This window comes from Passer domesticus, chromosome 3 (assembly GCF_036417665.1).
Source record: "Passer domesticus isolate bPasDom1 chromosome 3, bPasDom1.hap1, whole genome shotgun sequence".
Classification (NCBI taxonomy): domain Eukaryota; kingdom Metazoa; phylum Chordata; class Aves; order Passeriformes; family Passeridae; genus Passer; species Passer domesticus.
Window position 1 is genome coordinate 11,438,992 of NC_087476.1, and position 21,118 is coordinate 11,460,109.

Sequence of the window (21,118 nt, forward strand, 5' to 3'; positions counted from 1 at the left end):
TAAACACAGTTCCTTAAAGCTGCTCTTCATTCAATAATGAGCAGGAAAAGACCCAAAACCCAAGGACACAGGGACACCAAGGCATTCACTGGACACCCAAAGGGAAGCACAAAGCTTGCAAAAGTCTCTTTAACATTTCACCTTAACTCAGTGGACAAGATTGAATCTCCACATCTGTAGTCTAGCTGAGGTTTCTATCCTTCAGCACCCACCCAGCACAGATTTTTTTTCTCCCTGTCTGTAGTTAAAGATAAATGAGATTGTTTGATATTAAGCACACAGTAGAAGCAGAAACATCAGGGTTAAATGTATTGCAATATAGAGGCCAATTGATTTCATGTGGCTCTGAGACTCAGTTTGCTGTTAGAGAACACAAACAAAGTGTTTCTGTGCATGGAAGCCTCCATTTCCCTCTGTTTCAGTCTTCAGTGACGTGTTTAAAAAAAAAAAAAACCACAATTTTGAGTTCTTTGACACTGGTGTTCCTGCAAATATGGCATAATATAATTAAATGAGACTTTCATGTCAACATCATCTATACAACTCTAGTCATAAACTTTCACTAAGTAGGCAATAGCTGAGAATTTATTTTGCCATAGAGAATTTAATTTGTCATAATGTTGCTAACAGTCTCTGTTGTCTTTTTTTACCTCAGGGCATACATCAAACATCTGGCATGTGGATGGACAGTAGTGGAGACACATCCTTGTTCCCAGTGTTCATCTCCAGCTGGTAGGTGTTTCCTGGCCTTTCATACAGGACTTTCAGGTTGTCAGTTTTCACACTGCATGATGAGCTGAATTCAGTTCTCATTCTGCAGGCAAATTTGCAACTCATTTCACTGCAAGAAAGGAAACTAAAAGTTAGATGCTGCAATATTTTAACTCACTATTTGGCCTGGACCAAAAGAGTTTGTTTTGGTTTGTTAAATGTTATGCAGTGTGACTTAGGGATCTTAAATTAAACTGCTGTTTATGTCTGCTAAGTAAGACTGGCTTACCAGGTGCTTGCCAATATCAATCAAACCTGCTTCAAGGACATTTTGAAAAGTAACTGCAGTGCCAGTGACCAGAAAACATTACTATTTAACCATGTTCCCATAAATAAGCCCTGCCTGATAGAGTTTTATGGGAACAGGTTGTAGACAGAATTAATTAAGAGACATTGCTGATGGAATCTGAATGAGTAAAATGGGATCTGAAAAAATGCAAAACAAAAAACCACATGAAAATTAAAATTATTGTTTGCTACTTCAGCATTGCTAGAATTACAGTTTCAACCTATGCAAGGATCAAAAAATACAGCTCTCTCTTAAAACAAATGGGTGACTATTTTTATGACTTTGGGACAAGCAAAGCTTCAATCTAACCTGGCTGGCTGGTTGAGTGCTGCGTACACAGGTAGGTCCCTCATTTCTGCAATCCCTGCTGCACTGGAAGGCTTTTCTTATGTGTCCCCCAGTCCATCAGTGATTCATCAGATAGCACAGCCCCATTCTCAGCTAATTACTAAACATGCTTCCCCAGTGTGCTCAGAGAGCAAAGTCTGTGACCTGCATGGTCATGTTGAGAGGCAGTGCATGTGAAATCAGCAAGAACTATAATGCAGATTTTAAGTACATTTGCTTTCCAAATTAAAGTCTGTTATTTTTGAGTATTTAATGTTCATATTTTCAGGGAAATTCCTCACTATTCTTTTAAGAGTGCTGAATCAATTGCTCACTTTTTGAGGAACACTTATTTGGCACACATTGTAAGACTCTGAAGGTGTCCAATTATTGCTTCTTTACCTTCAGACATTTTACAGGAAATCAAACACAAACAGCTATAAAATAAATAATTTGGGATGGAATCATAGAAAGACAGGTCATATAACTCAGCCTTCCACTTGAGGCAGAACCATTCCACACTAGGTCAGGTCAGCTATGGCTCTGCTTAGCTAAATCTTGAAAATCTTCCGGGAATTAAGACTCCATAAACTCTCTGGGAAAACTTTTCCTGGACTGCACAGTCTTTTTCTGATATCAAATCTGAACCTTCCTAACTGCAGTTAGGAACCATCAGCGTTTGACATAACATTGGACATTACCAAGAAAAGTATTTTTGTTTACCAATGTCAATACAATCTACCAGTTGCATATCTTCAGTGTCAGTTAAGGCTGTCTGCATCACAGAAAAGACTTGAAAAAATATTTTTATTTTGGGGAAGGTCATGGGTCAAGAATGAAATGAAGTGAAGTCAGTAGTTTCAACCTGTGGTCCCAAGATTTCTGACTGTTTCTGGATATCTTCCAGACATTTAAATAGTAAATAAATAATAATAATAAATTTAAAATCCAGTAGTCAGCATGGAAATTCTAAACTTGTACTAAAAAAAAAAAAAAAAAAACAAAAAAACCCACAAAACAAAAAGAGCTCAGCTGAAGTGAAATTTAGTGACTATTATGTTACAGTGGTTGGGACTGGTGAACTCTACTTCAGTTCTGTGTTTTGTTAAGTCTTCTTGTTAGATCATATACAAATAATCAGAATTCTACAGGAATTCTTCTTCAGTGTAAAATTAAGCTATAGTTAGCAATTTTATTCAGTATACTGTTGTGAAGAAAAAAAATTCTTTATTTTTAAAAGTCTTATGAACTTCAAAAAGTAGAAAAAACTAAGAAAATTGAAAGATGAAGCCAGGTACAACTTAAGAAAGATATGAAGAATCTGGGGGTTGCTACGGTTTTTGCTTGTTTGATTGATTGTTTGGTTGGTTTTGGTAGGTTATTTGTTTGGGGTTTTTTTGCGGTTTATCTTTTTCAGGCAGGCAGTAAGAGTCTTGCATTTGACTTCAGAAGGATCAATTGAGTGATGGAGTAGAACAGCACAGTGAGTCATGTTTTACAGTGGAAAAGACTGATTAAAGGTCAGTGTTTGGGAAAAATAGGGACACTTCTCCTCACCTCTTGTGATGTGAGGAATAGCCTTAAGCAAATCACTTCCCTGTCCTTTCCCTTCTCTTACTGCAATAATGGAATACTATTCTTCACTCATACATAAAGCACTGCGTGGAGGACAAGTGTGCTATAAAACCTTGAAGTATGACAGAATGTCAAAGCCAACAAACATAAATACAGGCAATGGCATTGAAATACTTCACTTTATCCATTCTTTTTCTTTTTTTTCTTGAATGACGTGTGGGATAATGACTGCAAGATCTCTTGACTGCTAAGCTGACATTTTCCTATGAACTGGTGAAGGGCATTGCCATTAGAGTTTTTGCTTTTCCAAGTGTTTCAGCAAGGATTTGATTGGCAGATCACTGACAGTCACTTGGAAAGTTACAAAACACAGGAACTGCAAATAAGGTAAACTGCTTTTACCAGAAAATTTCCCCACAATGGAGTATGGAAAATGCTATTTTGCTAATTCTGGGATAATGCTGTATAACATATTACTGAAAAGATAGAACTACTGGATAATTAATCAAGGTTATATTTAGCATTCATGTTGGTTTCCTAGAACCATTTTCAGTGTTTTTTGATAGTCAGGAGGCAAAATTATTTCCTGTATTTCCATTTCTTTTCCTCTGAGGAAAATTTAAATTGATTTCACTTCTTATCTAAATGTGTGTAAATAAAATGCTTCTTTTTCATCTCCAGGTAGCACTCAAACATCCATAAAGAGGTAATCTGCATGGAGTATTCACAGTATGGAATAGAAGGAAATAATAGTCTCCAACCTGAGTATTTCGACTCAAATTTCTTCATGAATTTTGACAAAAATTTTAGATGGCTGCAGCTGGTATTCATAGCCATACTGAGAGTGATCTTCACTTTCTTAAAAAAATAGTCCATTTTAAGGAGGTATGTTCGGCTAATTTATCTCTTTCAGTACAGTTCCTTTAGCTGAACCTATTAAAAAAATAACCTTGAGGAGTAATTATTCTATGCTACACATCCATGAAAAAATAAATTTAGATTTTGTATCTGTCTTTATAATCATGTTTACTCAAAATTAATTAAGATTCTTTTCCTCACAGCTTTTTGAACACCCCCCAGCCTCCTTGATGGTGGATCAGTTTAAGGAGCAGAAAAGATCTTGATGCTGTGTAAGCACTGCCCAGGAATGAATAAATAAAATATCCCTGTGAAATCATCACTGTTTTCATCATGGATCCCAAACATAAGCCCATACAATCTACTATGAAAAAATTAACACTATCCCAGTAAAAACCAGCACAGTATCAAAAAATCCACCCAGATATTCAGCATCATGTTGCAATTCCATAATTTCGATCCAGCTTAGCTGTAGCCCTTATTAATATATTTATGAAATAAGATGGATGAACTGCTAGATTTATTTTATTTTCTGGAGTAGAGGAAATTATATCAAAAAGGTTGCATCTTTAAAGCATTTGTTGCTTTTACTAAATAATTAGAAATTTGAAATTTGAAAATTATTTACCTTTATCATTGAATTAAGATACAGGTTGGGGGGGAGCAAATGGAATATGTTTTATCGGCTCTTTTCCCTTAATAACACCTAATAAATCTAAAAATAAAGTTAAATTTAAAAACTTAAAACCAAAATGTTCTGTTTGAGAAACATTAAAGTTGAGTATGCAACTGTTCTCAATTTAGAGCTGGTGGCATAGTGCTGATCCAGTTCTTCCTATTGATTTTTTTTTCCTGTGTGCTTTTCTGGAGCATGCAAGATTTACCAACCAAAAAAAGACAAAAAAATTCCCCTCTATTTCAATATGTTTCTCAACTTTAAGGACTGCTTTAAAGGACAAGTTTGGCTTCAGTGGTGCAGGGATGTATGGGATCTGCTGGTACTGAGCTGAATTTAGAACCAGCTTGACTTCTGCCATAAATAACAATTGCTTGCTTTGAGAATCTTTAAATTGAAGCTCTGTGTGTGCAAAGATGTTTGTTATGCAAGAGACTAAACATTTACAGAGCAGTAGCTACATTCTCAAAGTTATGTCAACACTGAATTACACAGTGTTAAGGCAATTTAAAAACATCTGGGGTTTTAGTCTTCTCCAGGATATGGTATGGGAATATCTCATCTGGCAAGGTCTACTTGCTTATGTTGCATGTTAGTGACTGATTACTGTGTATTAAATACTATCCTGATATTTTAAAAAACATGGCTAATCACCTAAATTGGCCTAAAAAAATAAGCATGTATAAGAAATTGTCTTTTAAGGTATTTTGATAATTAAATAATTTTACAGTGGAGCTTTGTCCTCTCTCATCCCCACTGATTTTAATGTGATGAACAATTAATTTCTCACTGGCTTAGTTGAGAAGATGATGGACCTCTTTCCTGCTAATTCCTGCCCCTTACAGAGCAAAATTATGGATGTTCAGCTGCTCAAGAATACTGACATTCTTCCTATTATAGTTCACCCTGTTAATGTCAGAGATCCATGTATTTTAACATGTTTCACTGTAACAAAGAAGAGAAGCAAATGAAAATGAACTGTATCCAGGAAATCTCCAGGCCATGTTCAGGGCAGAGTCTTTGACATAAAAAACTGTACATCACATAAAAAACAAATATTTTTTCCAATACGATTTATTTTTGTTGTTATTGCAGTTAATGCTATTTTTCATCATCTCTGTTAGTTTTTTATCATTGTTGTTAGTTTTTCTTAGATATATGAACCCTAAGGGTCACTGATTTTTTAATATGGATTTTTTTTCAGTACCAGACATCTAGTGCTCCCTATATGGAGAGAATTTAAACTGAAATTGAAAGTCATAGCCAGTGCAAATGAAACAAATATAATTTAGTTAAGTTTGCCATGACAATTTCTGACTGTAGATCATGCATTTAGCTAAGTTAAACTTTCTGGTACCTGAAACCATGCACTCCTTTTTCAAATGCAAAGAATTGGCTTGAATTATCATGAACTAGTGATGATGAAGAGATTAATTAAGTCAGTTCGTTTCCAAAGCTGAACCACAACTCCAAATTATTAATTTACTTATTAAAATAATGTAATTTCTTAGTTATTATTACTTTTCTTGATAAGCAGATTGACAGTCCCCCAGGCTTATGATGTCAAAATCTTAATCAAACTGATAATTAATTCTCTCCATTCTTGATAGAACTTAGGTGGCTGAGTGAGCAGTCTCACTGCAGCCCACAAGGATGCTACAACAGGGAACACTGGTAAATTTTTAATGATACTACTGCCTGATTTCAGTGTTTCCTTTAAAAAACACGTGGAGTTCCAACAGGCACCTTGGAATCAAGAATCTTACTTCTCATTGCCAAACTTCTGCAATAGTACTATAGCTGTGTTAGTCTTGTGTTTAATGAGCTAGATTTGGATCAGATATGTCAGTTATTTAGATCATTTTTAGCAACTTAGACTTCACTCATTTGCACCATAAATGAAATTATGTGAGAATGGGGGGAAAGCCTAATTTTCATTCCAGGTGTGATAATATCTGCAAAATCAATAAATTTAACATCATCAAATGTGCAGCTGCACTAAGAAAGAAACGTGTGTATATATCAGGGTAGTTGAGAAATATAGGGATTAATTGTAGGGATTAATTCCAGATCTCACCAAACTCTGAGAAGCCAAAATAACTCCTGTTTTTATCCATGGTAAGGTAATGTAAGCGGGAGTTATAATTAGTCCTTAGCCTTTTTTTGGTTTAGATTTTTTTTTCCCCTCAGGTTAGCGAGATATTGTACCAATTAGCTCATGAACCAAACAAAAAATGTATATTTTTTGTCCCTTGAAAGATGTCGTTACATCAGTAAATTTTCTGCCATCTCTACGTGTTTTCACAACTCTGAAAAAATCTGAAGAATAAGAAATTCTGTATGAAATTTTTCTGGACAGCATGTCAGAATGGAATTCAGCTTAATTTTAAATGAAATTTAAGATTATTTTTACTTGCTCTCATATAGTCTAAGAGGAGGCATTATCTGTGGAAGAATTCTGTCTCAGCTTACTCTGGGTCATGTACACATCAGGTCATGAGAGTTGCATTCCGATGCCCTGCATTATTTCTTCTCTTACAATCTGAAAAGAAAATTAGTGCAAATGACTAACAGAGCAGAGATCTAACTTCAGGGAAATAAAGTTACAGGAGATCAATCTGACCCTCCATATCCATTTTCACTCAATAGCCATAAGCAGCAACACTCATAAATTCTGCCTTACAGGAAATTGGGCAATTACTCGGTTTAGCATTCCTACTATATCTTGTCTCAAAATAAAAGTTATTCTTGGTCTATCTGATTGATTCAGACTCAACTCTGTATACAAACCAATCACTCATTTTTCTCATTCGGAATTGTATTTATCGTTTGTCAGTGTAAGATCTTTTCCAATGTCCAAATTGTGATTCATTCTACTCATTACATTTCTCTTTAAAAAAAAATAGAATAGACTATTATGGTTGTAAGTGACCTAAAACAATAGTCCAATCCAACTGCGTGAGCACTATAGGAACGACCAAAAATTAAAGCGTGTTCTTAAGGGTATCATCCAAATGCCTCCTGAACACTGACAGGCTTGTGGCATTGCTCAGCTCTCTAGGAAGCCTCCTGGTGCCCTCTCAGTAAAGAAAAACTGGCTAATGTCCAGTCTAAACTTTCCCTGGCACAGCTTAGAACCAATCCCACACGTCCAGTCCCTGGATGCCAGGAAGAGGAGCGCAGCTCCTCGCTTTCCACCTGCTCTGCTCAGGAAGTTTTGCAGAGCAATGAGATCATCCCACAGCCTCCTTTTCTCCAGACTGGACAAGCCCGGAGCCCTCAGCTGCTCCTCACAGGACATTCCTTCCAGCCCTTTCACATGCTTTGTTACCTTCCTCTGGATGCATTGAAGGACCCTCACGTTTTCTGCCATCAAGAGGAGGCTGCACCAACCCTGAAGAAGTGAAAAATGTGTGAATATTGCTGCGTGAGTAATGTCTACTTTTTATTCTTCTCTTTTCATTACTACATGAAGTCAGTATCAATTTGTGCCCAGCTCTGGATAGACAGATATTTGTGGTTCATGTACAGACAAACATTTATGTATCTGGCAGCCCTGGCTCTCAGAGGCAGACCAAGAGTGAGGTTGGATCAATATTCAGTCTGCTATGGGGGAATTCTCTGAGTCAATGTTTGCCTGTCATCACTTCCTTTGCAATTTCGAGCGTCCCAAGTGCTTTGGAGCAACCAAAGTTGACATGATAGATTAAAACGTAGTTCATGAAAGAAGTGAATTCAAGAAATATTTATTACAGTTAATATCTTTGTTAGCAAGATGTCTCTAAGCAGTTACACTGTGACTAAGTTATATAATATAATGTATGGGAGGAAAGCTAGACATCCAGTTATCTTGGTAACCAAGGAAAAGTTTAGAAATTTACTGTCATGATACATATTACTCTAGCACAACAATAAGCCATAGACCACTTTTTGTCTCTTCCACCACCTCTTCTTACTCCATCCTCTCGCAGCTGCAAGTCATAAATAGAACGATTGGAGCACAAAAATAAAGTAATAATTCCTGGTCCCATCCTACTCCCCAGGAACTATACAATTTCCTTCCAAGCAGCCATGGGCTGGAGACTTCAGAGATTTGTTGTCATGTTCCAAATAAAAACTATATTCCTGAAAAGAAATCCATGACCATTCACTATGAATGGACAAAGCTGACATCTTCATTTTGAATAGAACAGAATTTATATATATATATATATATTACTGTAATATACTGAATGCTTTGAGGTACTTACAGAAATAATTATAAATATATTACTTATTATTAGATTTTAACTAGAACTCAATCTAAATTAATACATAAACCTTTACACAATACAAGAGACAGCAATAAAATAAAATTCAAACTACTGAATCTAAAGTCAAAAAGAAATTTCTCATTGCCCTCCAATATCTGCAAGAGAAAGAGCTGATGTTGCCAATAATGTAAGACCTGAAAGATACAGAAAGTGATTCGGAAAAAGTATTGGCGTGTTTTGAAGGTTTTTGTTTTAAAAAGTGAAGTAAAGAGGTTTGAAGGGTGTGCTTTATCATTATGATGTGGGCTGGGAATATTTTTTTTCTCACTGAAAGTAGGGAAACAATCTTTTCCACTTCATTTGGTGCTCTCCTTCAACAAATAAAAGGTATAAAAATCACAAGTTAAATATGCATGAACCAGACAAGTGTGTACAGGCAATAACTAGAATTCAAGCACTACAGGGCTGTAACACAGCACGCTGCAACAATAATTCATCATCCTGCTTGCCAGCAGATCCGTATGAGGGGCAGGTTACTTTCCATTTTAGTGTGTCACAACAGAGCAGACAAAGCAGAGACCACTGCAGCTCTGCACTCAGCAGCCGTACATGTGTGCTGGAACAATTCTTTGTCCCAGCTCAGCTCATAGCTTAGTCATAACTGGAGGCATTGTCCAAAAAAAGCTGTTATAGGTGCTTATCTTAACCCCCCCAACAGATAACAAATTACCTCTCACTGGTAGGTGAGGAGCCAAAGATTAGTTGCTCTTCCAAGTACAAAAAAAAATGTTGCTGTAAAAGTTTAAATTATTTTTGCATATTTAGAGTTAATATAGGGTTGTGTAACCAGAAACTGTTTACACATAGATAGCTCAGTTGGCTAGAGCAGGGTTCTAATAACACCAAGGTTGTGTATTCAATCCCCATATGGGCCATTCACTTCAGAGTTGGACTTGATGATCCTTGTAGGTCCTTCTCAACTCAGAGTATTCTGTGGTCTTACACATACACACGTGCACTGATGTATGCACAGAGGAAATAAAATGTTGCTTGTCTGGGGTTTTCAAAAAAGCTTTTTCTATTCTGTTGGGTGGCTACAGGAGGTTCCTGCTTCTTTGAGCTTGGCATTGGCTTGTGAATACAGAACTGTAAGGTCTGTGGCTTTGCCCTTTTTACTTATCCCTAGCAATCATGCATTCAGTCTCCAGAGAAAGCATGGAATAGGGAATGGCAAACCTAATGGGTTTTCCCTGAGGACAGATCCCAAGAGCTTGGTTGGAACAGCACTGCTGGGGCTGGTGCCAGGAGGGCACTTTCAGCAGAGCCTGAGCTCAGCTCTGTCCCTCCTGCACAGTGAACCTGTGCATTCTGCATGGCTGGGCTCTTCCAGGAACCCCTCTGTAGACAAACTAACGCTTTGTTTTGAGAAAAGAACTATCTGAAGGTAACAGTGGTGAAATGTTCTCTGTTGTTTGAATTTTAGTGTAGCAACAAATACTTTACCCTACTTGAAATGTTCAGTGTATTGTTTCTTTTAAAAAACTACATCATAACCCTTAGCAACCAAAGAGTGAGTGCCCTCTTAAAAATTAATCACTAGAAGGTGTGTGCACAGAGCTGAGGGTATTAAGCTGTACAGACAATAGAGAGCTTGGTAAAAACATCTTGGCAGAGAAGTGGTTCAGGTGTCGCCTCCAGCTTTAATCTTGATTAATGAACTGAATGAGGATATTTTTTTCACTAGCTAGCAAAGTGTTTTCATGTTCTTTTCTTTAAATAAGACAAGAAAAATCCCACATCCTCAATTTGAGATTCTTCCTCTCATCTCTCACCAAGAGAAGAAAAGACAAAAAAGGTCTTATAACGACTTTGTGACATTCTGCATAATTTACACTGTCCTAGCAGCTCCTGTACAGGATTTTACTAGGTACTACTAGCTCATTAAAAAAACTATATTAAGAAAAAATAAAGGGAACTAATTAGGTCTAAGAAATGTATGGTGCAATTTAAGGCACCATAGAATAACCAAAATGCTTGGAAAAGAGGTACCAACAGAAAGGCCAGAGACTCTTGTGGTGACTATAGCCCTCTGGCAAAGTTTCCTGGAGGCCAGGAAGAATGTTCTAGAAAAAAAAATGCTTATCTTTGTAAAGTAAAATAGAGATTCAGGCTCTGCTATATAAATGAAGTAGATAATAAGTAATAAATAAAGTGAATCTATGTGGTGACATTTTTATGTAGCCTTAATATTTAGATGGAAATAGCTGCTGAATCTAATGGGTTTATGGAATTTCATAAGAGGGTTCATTGCGTTCTCCATGGTATGAATGCAAAAACTAACTCTTCTGTACAGAAAAGCAGGCTTCAACAAGATATTGGGATTCACTTTCTTTTCTTGCACTTATATTTCTAAGTTTTATCTTCCAAAAATGACATCATAACTACTCTGCTTTGGCAAGGGAGAGTGAGGAGATTCCCCCTTGTATTCAGTGGATCACTGGATAACCCATCCATTTGGGATTATTTTTTATTCTTTAGGGAGGGTTTCATGGTTCATCAGCCTGGGGAAGATAAAAATTTTTATTTTCTACCTACATAGAGAATATACCTGGCTGGTTTGCAAGATGTCTACCATCAATTCTGCTTTGCAAAAAGTTGATATTTAATGGGCTGAGAGCACAAGCATCTGGGGAAAACAAATGGTAAGACCTGGGTTCTCACTTTTTTCATGAGGACTATTATATATTTTATCTCATATAAGATGCATAATCAGTCTTTAAAATAGGCATCAGAACATATAATTCCCTGGTCTGACCCCAAATTACCACTTAGTGGATTGGCAGTGTTTCTGCACGGGGCACAGAGCATGTCATAGAATATTTTTATTGGAGAAATTAATGTACTTGTCTAAAATTGACTCGAATATCTTGCAGAATTTCCTTCTAAAACTGGCGAGCATTTTTAATTTGAGCTTTTTGTCACATTAATAATTTCCAAAGATAGTCTTAATCTTATGTTTCACTCTGGCATTATATTTCTTTTATTATTGCTCTCAAGCTTAAAATAGCACAAAGGATAAGTGGACATAAACACATGGTGAATATCAGCCCATTAATTGGCTCAAATAACTCCTAAAAATACTCCAAAAACATTAACTCTTCATCAATTTCAAGAGAAGGTTAGTTTTAATTGGGTATGTTGGCAGCTGCATATTTGCAAAAGGAGAAAAAGATGGATAAAGGTAAACCACAGCCATAATGCACCACTTCTAAATGTAATTATTATATTTCAAGTCATTATATTTGTATTTGATTTTTATATAATACATATAATTGTATATGTATGCACTTATATAGTACACCAGTATATTGTCATATGTTTATGTGAGGTTCGATTTCCTGCTAGAAGAGAATCATCTTTAACCTATAGCTCACACTTACCAACAAGAACAGTGTGATACAGTGTGCTGGGTCTCCATGGCCAGATTTTGGTACCAGGGACAGTACAGGGGTGGCTTCTGTGAGCAGATGCCAGAAGCTTCCCCTTGTCTGACAAAGCTGATGCCATCTGGCTCAAAGATGGACATGCTGCTGCTCAAGGCTGAGCCCATCAGTGAGGGTGGTCACAGCTCTGTGGTAACATATTTAAGAAAGAAACAAAAGTTAGCAGCATAAGTAATTGTGGCCGGAGAAGAGCAGAGTGAGAGCAACAGCCCTGCAGACACCAAGGCCACTGAAGAAGGAGGTGCAGGAGATGCTCCAGGCACTGGAGTAGAGATTCCTCTGCAGCCCATGGAGCACCACAGGGGTACAGAGCTTCATCTGCATCCCATGGAGGATCCCAGCAGAAGCAGGTGGATGCTGGGAAGGGCTGTGATGCCGTGGGAAACCCATGATGGAGCAGGTTCCTGGCAGGGACCTGCAGACCCACAGAGAGAGGAGCCCACCCCAAAGAAGGTTTCCTGGTAGGACCTGTGACCCTGTGGGGGATCCAAACTGGAGCAGCCTGTTCCTGAAGGATTGTGCCCTGTGGAAAAATGACCCACATTGCAGCAGTTCATGGAGAACTGTTGCTGGTGAGATGGACTTGCACTGGGGAAGTTTGTGGAGAATGGTCTCCTGTGGGAAGGACTCCCCTCCCTGACCAGCACCAGAAACAAGTTGTGATGAACTGACCACAGCCCCCATTCCCCATCTGTCCTCACAGAGGAGAGAGGTAGAGCTTGGGCAGGAGGGAGGGGGGGTTGAAAGGTGGTTTTAAGATTTATTCTACTTCTCATTATCCTGCTCTGATTCTGTTAATAATGAATTCAGTCAATATCCCCAAGCTGAGTCTCTTTGCCCCATGATGGTATTTGGTGAGTGACCTCTCCCAGGCCTTATCTCAGTTCATAAACCTCTATATTTTCTCTCCCCTTACAGTTGCAGAAGGGAGTGATAGTGAGGCTTTCTTTGGTGGGTGCTTGCAATTCAGCCTGGGTCAACCCCCTACAGAGAGTTAACAATAAAATCTTTAGGCTAAGGTTATTTTTATAGCCCACATAATTTTATAAGACTTTTATTCTTTATTTTATGGGACATTTAAATACTTTGATTCTGTATGTGGTCCTTAAATCTACTGCACAAATGTAATTCTTTGTAACCACCTACTAAAGTTAACTGCTCCCTCAAGAACACTTGGGAAATTATTCTCAGGACAAAAGCAGAAGCAAGACATAGTGTTTTGGTGTCTTTGGGCATTCTTCTGAACCTCCACTAAAGCTCCACCTTGGCTGCAGGTGACAAGTCCTATAGATACCAATATAAGGCAGAGCAAAGTCTAGCAGTGTTGAAGCTTTTACTAAGCAAAACTTGCTTTGGTTGGAAAATCAAAACTTAAAACAAAAAAAGAAGACAGAAGAGTCTGTCATGGCAAATAGAAGAGGGGTTAAAAAGCAGCACCACTCTGAATACATTTGTTCTGTATCTAAATAACACCCCAGTGTTGTTTAGTTGGCTAAAGGTATGCCAGGCCATTTTTAAGGAATCATGACACTGCATAAAGGTCCAGATTTCTTACCCAGTCCTCTATATTTCAGGAAAGAGAAATTCTATACTGCATAAAGTCATCTAGTCATCCAATGCCTTTCTTCTCTTCCACATTAAATGGTAAATCAGATGATTCTAATCAACTGAATATTGACTTTAAGCATTGTCAATTAACTCTGACTGAGGATCTGACTTGGTTTTTAGACCACTGTAATTTTTTTCCTTCCTAATGAGGGATACACTCTTACTACTGCTCATTTTGAAAGCTGTGTGGGAGGACACAGAGTGAGACAATATTGTTTTCCCTGTTGCTGTGTATGACCTGGGCTCAGCAAAAGCAGAACTGCCTGTTATATGCATGATCTGAGAACTGCACACTGTTTTGTCTTGAATCCTAAATAAGAAATTGCTAAGAAAATACTGAAAATTTGTAAGAGTGCTTTCCCTTCAATTTTCAGACTCATGCTTGCCTGGAAGAAGAGTACCATCTTTTAAGGAAATTTAAGTGCCAAGCCTAAGAAATGATCATGAGTGGAGGGCACTCTCTTACAATTAATGCAAAAACATGCTCTGAAATTCAATGCTCATATTTCTGTGGAGAACATACCCTACAGCAGATCAACACATCCCCCAGCAGAGTCATTTGAGCACACAGATATTTTCTTACTTAACTCCAACAAAAGCTGGGTGGAATAAACATACTACAAATCTTTGATTCTTGGCATGTGTTTCTTCCTTTAGATTAAACAGTACTTCTTTTTTTCTGATTTTTAAAATTTTATTTTAATTTATTCTTTTTCAAGGAAATTAATTCATATCCACAACCAATCTTGAAACAAGTCACGTCAATAAGGTAAGTAGATGACTGTAATCAAAGAATGCCATTTAACAGCCATAGGAGCGTAAGGAGAATAGAGATTAAATTTGGAATTTCTTGGCCTTTAATGAAATTTACATAAAGTGCTGTTGTTCAAAAATGAACTCTGCTTATGATAATAAATCACCACTTTTTTGATTTGGTAATGCCCCATGAGAATTTAGGGTGACCCTTAGTCTCAGCCAGAGTTTTACACATTTCCCTCAGTTCCCAGCCCTGTGCTAAGATAACACCTGATCTCAGTCACACCATCACCAAACAGAGATAACTCCACTGAACAGAGCTGGGTGTGACCAAGCAACTTGAAACATCAATTCAGCTGTGTGTGCTCTTGCTTCAGGTATAAACATCCCCACTCCTAATAATAATATCACAGGTAGAGACATTTTACACCGTGTACTTCTGCCTTTAGGGACACACCCACTGTGAATGAAGATAAGTGGTCCTGGGCTTGCTTTGTCTGAGCTCCACTAAACAAAAATGATTTGGGTCTGGAGAAGTGTGGCCACATTAGTTCAGAGCTGCATCCAAGCTGCTGCAGGCAGTGTCACAATGTCACACTAACACAGCATCTGTGGGGGCTTTCAGACTCTAAAATGAGGGCAGAGATTTCCCATACAGCTGCCCATACAGACAGGTCCTGTAGCTCTTCTAGTGCATCTCTGTAAATAAATTAAACAGAGAATGGGCAGAGGTGCAAGAGCAGCACTTTGGGCACTGCCTTTTTACACTGACAGAGCAGTTCCTGCAACATTCTGATGTGGGTAGTCTCTAAAATGACACTTAGGTACCATTTTGGAACTGTCACAGTCTTGAGACCATTCCTAACAGCAATTTACAAGCAGTCACCCAGTCTCAGGAGTCAGGACAGTCGAGCAATTATGGTCTGACCATGCCACCTCTGGTCTCAGATCTAGGAAACATACTCTACCACTACTCCAGTTTACAAGACATTTAACTCTTGATAGCACTCCACCCATGAATCATGAGTCTTGAAACAGCCACATTCAGATTTCTTTATCCAGCCTAAGCTGTAACTTGATCTGAGAGTGGCTAAGCAATCTGCTGGCTTTATGCATACAGAATTCACTTCAAGGCTCAAAGCAGGCTATTACACTTCTTTTCCCTGATTTAACTCTCACTAATAACAATGCAAATATTCTCACGAGTTTCATAAGAAGAAAATCATCTCAGACAACACAGAAAGTTGCATGGCCCAAGGAGTTCTTCAGAGGAAATACTCTTGCTGCTGACTCCAGTAGGAGTCAGCAAACGCTTGTAATGAATCAAGATCTAGATACACACACAATGAATTGGATGCCTCACTTCACAGGTCAATATATTGGCAGAAGCATTTTCATCTCTAATCTAGTTCAAAACATAGACATAATACACTTCTTTTCTTTTTAAACTTTTCTGTCCTAACCACAAGTCTTTCCAACAGAGTTAAGTGAACTGATAAATCTGTCTCTGCTGTTATTGTACTCGATTGATTAGTGCTGCTTCATCCCACAAGAGCTGTACAAGAAGAAGTCCCTTTTTGATAATGAGAAGTAATCTATTTTATGTTGAAAACAATACTAGGTGAAAATATAAAATTTTTATCAATTCATTTCAAAAGTAGAACAAATTATATTTTCCAAGTTACGATACAGTCATCACCATTAGAAATTACTTATCATCATTCAATGTGTCTTTTATATTTTCATACATTTTTTGAACTGTTAAGCGTTGAAAATGCTTTTTTACAGAGGACATCAAAGCCAAATGACTCATAATCACATCCTAGGTGGGATGGTGATTAGGAGCCAGTGAGTAAGCTCAGAGAATAATGAATTCACTGACAGGGCAATCCTTTATCTGTTATGTGGAAAAAAATGTTCTTTCCCTTGAACACTTCCTGCTGGATATTTGATAAATTGAGGCATATGAGAACTGTGTCAGTAAAAGTACTCGTGCAACGTATTTCCAGTCTTTGTATTCACAAAGCACAGAATTCTTTTCATTCAATTGTGTGAATTTGGATTATAGATTTCAAGAGTAAAGCAGTATTGTCCTCAATATTAGGAAGCCAAATTTTTCCTGTGGTAGAAAGGGTCCATCCCTTTTAGTGTTCTTGTTCATTCACAGAACACGGTGGGAAATAACAGTTCAGTTCTGTAATCTCCATCTTTGTTCTGTTCTCTGTCAATGAGCCCAAATCCCTGTAATTCACCTGTAATTCATCTGTAATTCAGATCATTGTGCTGATCTGAACTCCTCAATCACTCCATTGTTTACTCCACAAGATCTCCCCTTGCCCTTTTCTTCTCATCTTTCAATCGTTTCTTCTGCTCATTCCTTCCTATTAGGTTTATTCCTTCCTAGGATATGCACATTTGCTTTTTTGCACTCTTCCATGTAGCCAGTGGCATCCAGTCCAGGGAGGGACAAATATAACTTTCTAAGGACCTTAGCTGCCTTTGAAATTGGCAGCTCTGCACAATCCACTTAAGCATTTAGGGAAAGACCCAAGGGTGTGACAATAAGAAGGAGAAGGATAAAAAGATACCTCATGGTTTCTGCTAGCTTGGTTGTAGCTTTAGGATTTTGAAATGACATGTTTGTATTTGATTTGTTGGGTTTGATGTGTCAAGGTAATAGTAGATCAATATTTATGTACTGGTAATTAAGGTACTCTCCCTACCCCCTCTCCTCCAATCCCAGTAGCATTGTTATAGTTTATAGTCTGTCAGTATTTCCATTACAAAGTCCATTTTTCAGAGGTCAATAACTCAGCAATTTAAGACTACATCAGCTCAAAAGTAGATGTACAAGTTGTCAGAGACTCTTAATTCACTTTTTATATCCATGGTGGAAGCAAAAGTTGGTTTGGGCTTTTTTGTTTTCTTTGGTTTTTTGGTAATGTATGAGATTTTGTTTCCTTTTTGAGCTGCAACTTGGCTTTTGAAACTGAAATGTTGCAGCTAAATTGTAACTTACATGGACTAAACATTTCAAGATTTTTTTAAAGTATAACTAAACATACAAAACTTCCAGATAAAGAGCACAGCTAACAAGCTGTCAGTGCAAATGGGTTTTGTCCCTTTTTGGACTGCAGAAAATGTTACCCTTAGCTGTCATGGTAAATTGCATGCTATGAGTTTTCCAAGAAAATCACGTTATGTACACGCAAGGCAATGGCAAATAAAAGGGCTCTGATTCTCAGCTTAGGCTGTTTGGTGCAATTCCATCCAAGTGCTGGACTGGTGTCAGTCTGAGCCACTGGAAATGGTATTCCATGCAATAAACAGAAGTGGAAATGTTTCTGTCAAATTTTCATCCACTCTTTCCAGTTGCATTAGGGAACTATGAAGTCATGAGCTCAAGTGGAAACACCATTGATTCCTGACATCTTACTATAATGAGGATGTACTTTGTGTTGTTTTGCTTATTAAAAGGATATATTTTGCCATATCTGAAAAGACACCTTGAACCAGTAGTGTGGTTGCTTGGTTTTACTATGGGCTGTTTAAGTATGCTCTGAAAGTTGGTCTCCCTTGAATAAGTGCATCCTTTTGTGCCAAAATATTTTTTGAGCACAAGGTGGAAACAAGGGACCATAGCACAAAATCAGAAAGATTTTGTGAAAGATGTGGTTTCCCTCCATTGAGAAAGAAAAAAAACTACTTGTTTGTAATTTTATAAGCTTTCCAAGCAAGGAGAATGTCTTTGATCCATTAGGAGGACCCAGGTGAAGTACTTTTTCCCACTAATGCATACCACAGTATGACAGTGAAAGAGAAACAGGCACAAACAAGAAAATTGACAGAAGAAATTAATTTGTCCTGTTACAAAATTGTCATCAGCAGTTTCATGTGTATGTATGCTGTATTTGTGATTATAAAGATGATATCGGGTAATAATTCACTACAGACTACATTGAAATCATTACAGAGAAAGTGCTTGTATTGCATTCACTATTGCTTCTGGAAAAACAAACCTGAAGAAAAAGCAAATCCTGGGTAATTGAAAAACAAGAGTACCAAGTGTAAATAATCAGCCACTACATTTGTTCCCAGTAGCTGCTAGGAGCAAGTTCATATATTTAATTCAGAACTAGTGCACACTGAAGTCACAGCCATTCTTTCCAAAATTATCTTAGTCAAACAATGGAAGTCTGGAATTTTTTTTTTCCTAGCAAAGTTTAGCTATTTTACTCAGGCAGTTTGCCCATGCCCAGTCACCCAGAGGCAGGCCAGTGAGCATCAGAGGTTCAGAGGTTGTGTGCATCTGAGCAACCCGAACACTTTCCACTCTGTGCTCCCTCTCTGCAGCAACGTGCTGCCATTCAAGGGCCACAGGACTTGAGGCAGCTGGCTCCCTTCCTCAAAGTCCACTTTTTGGCATAGAATGTGTTAATGCAGTATCAGCCAGCCTTGTCCTTTGGGATTTGCTGCAACTATAGAAGAAATGTAAATGCTGCAATGCCTGTGAGCTTTGTGCAGCACTGTGCAACACACAATGATTCATCACAGTTTACAAACCTTTGAGAGCCCTGTGGCAAAAGGAGATTGTCACTGCCAGATGTGGTTTAGCCTTCATATGTTTTAATTTGAAAAGTGTCCTATGAATGTGTATTCATGGTCATCATAAAATTTAACTATAAATAATCAGGGATTAAAAATATATTTTAAAAAAAAGGCTTCAATTTTTTCAGTACTGTGTTGAAAAAATTCTTTAATGTTTTCAAAAATCCTTTCAAAAATTCTTTCTTATACTACAGTTATCAAAGGAAGATGCCAATAAAATCAATGCATAATCATTTTTTGTAAATGTTAATGGGAAAATATCCTAATTAGCTCAAGTACTATTACTATTACTCAAGTAATATCTGTCATTTTATTACAGAATGCAAGCTGTCAGATTAGAGTTCAGCTACAAAATCCCAGTGAAGTGTCAGAGCAAATTTTCAAAACAGAAAATATTCCTTTTGTATTTCAACAGAGTTAATTCATGTCAAAGCATTGTGAGCAGGAAGCTCCATTCTGAATAAGATTTTATTAGTCTTTATAGTTCATATTTATGCTGTGCAGACTATATAATTGTGTAAATTATGAGCCTCCTCTGAAACTGCTAACAAAAACTATTTTCCACTTCGAATAAATGACTCTCAGTGACCATTAGTATCTGAAAATGAATGCATATAGTCTAGGGAATTGTTCAGGCTTTTCCTCTATCCAGTGGGCAGAAATGGAAATCCCAGTGTTCTTCATTTTAGCTGCATAATAACTTTCTTTATAAAAGAGTACATTTTTCTCCATCTGTAATGACTTCTTAAGTGACCAGAGAGCTTAGAGCTGGTTTTTAACTGTAAGGATGGTAAAGCTGGGTGAAATTAATCAAGAGCATCTAATCAGCTTGGTTTGTATTAACTTAATTCCTCTGATCACTAAGGAATAAACTGGAATAAACTTGAAGAACCAACGTATTCCCCCTGTCCTTAGTTCCCTGACATAAACTAGAGGCCAACCTGGAGCTGCTTCCTGACTCTCCTGCCACCTTCACCATCCATGCAGATTAATAACTGTGCTTTTGCAGCTGAAAGCTTATTGTAGATACCTAACAGCAACATCTCAGGTGTGTGCCACATTTTATACCAACTGGGCCACTCAAATCATCACTTTGCCTGATAGGGCCAGGAAGCAGGATGTTACTCAAAATGTCTAAATCAACACAACATTAAATATAGTGACTTTAACATCCCACATACACTAGATGCACTGAATATACAGAATTTGCACATGCACAGTGGTGGAGAGTTTTCTGTGTAACCAGCCCAGACCACCAAAAACTAAAAAGAGTTTCTACTACCAAGATTACATAGCATTTAAACGTATATTTTTAACATTAGTTTTAATCAGCAGAAAGGACAGTTCCATTCACGTACAGATTCAGTAGCTATGTGGCTTTCCTCAAAAATAATTGGCTTAAAGTCAGTTTTAAGGATATTGAATGATGCTGTTACCCAAACAAATGAAGCAAATTTTCAAATACATGCTTGAATATTATTTATTTCAGCACAAACTGTCTCATGGGACATAAGATTTTTAAAATTCATTTAAAAAAAAGGTTCATCAAACTGTTTCTGAGCATTGGCAAAGATGCTAAAAAAGTCACAGAAAACAGAGCAATTAGATGGCAAAACTTCACCAATGTGCCTTCCCACCTTTCAGCAAGTCTTGGTTCAGTGACCTCATCAGAGGCAGCAACCTTAACTTTGAATGGACATCTAAATTTACATTTCTATGTCAAGTATGACATAGAGGATCCACCAAATTTGTGCCAGAAAGTTACTTTCTGCACCCAGAATTCCACAAGAGTATTTGTTTTGGCAGTTTACAAAACATGTTAGTAGCAGTAAATGAGAGAGAGTTTGATACTAAAATCTCTGCCTTGGGCAAAGAATGCAAAGAGCTTGACTCC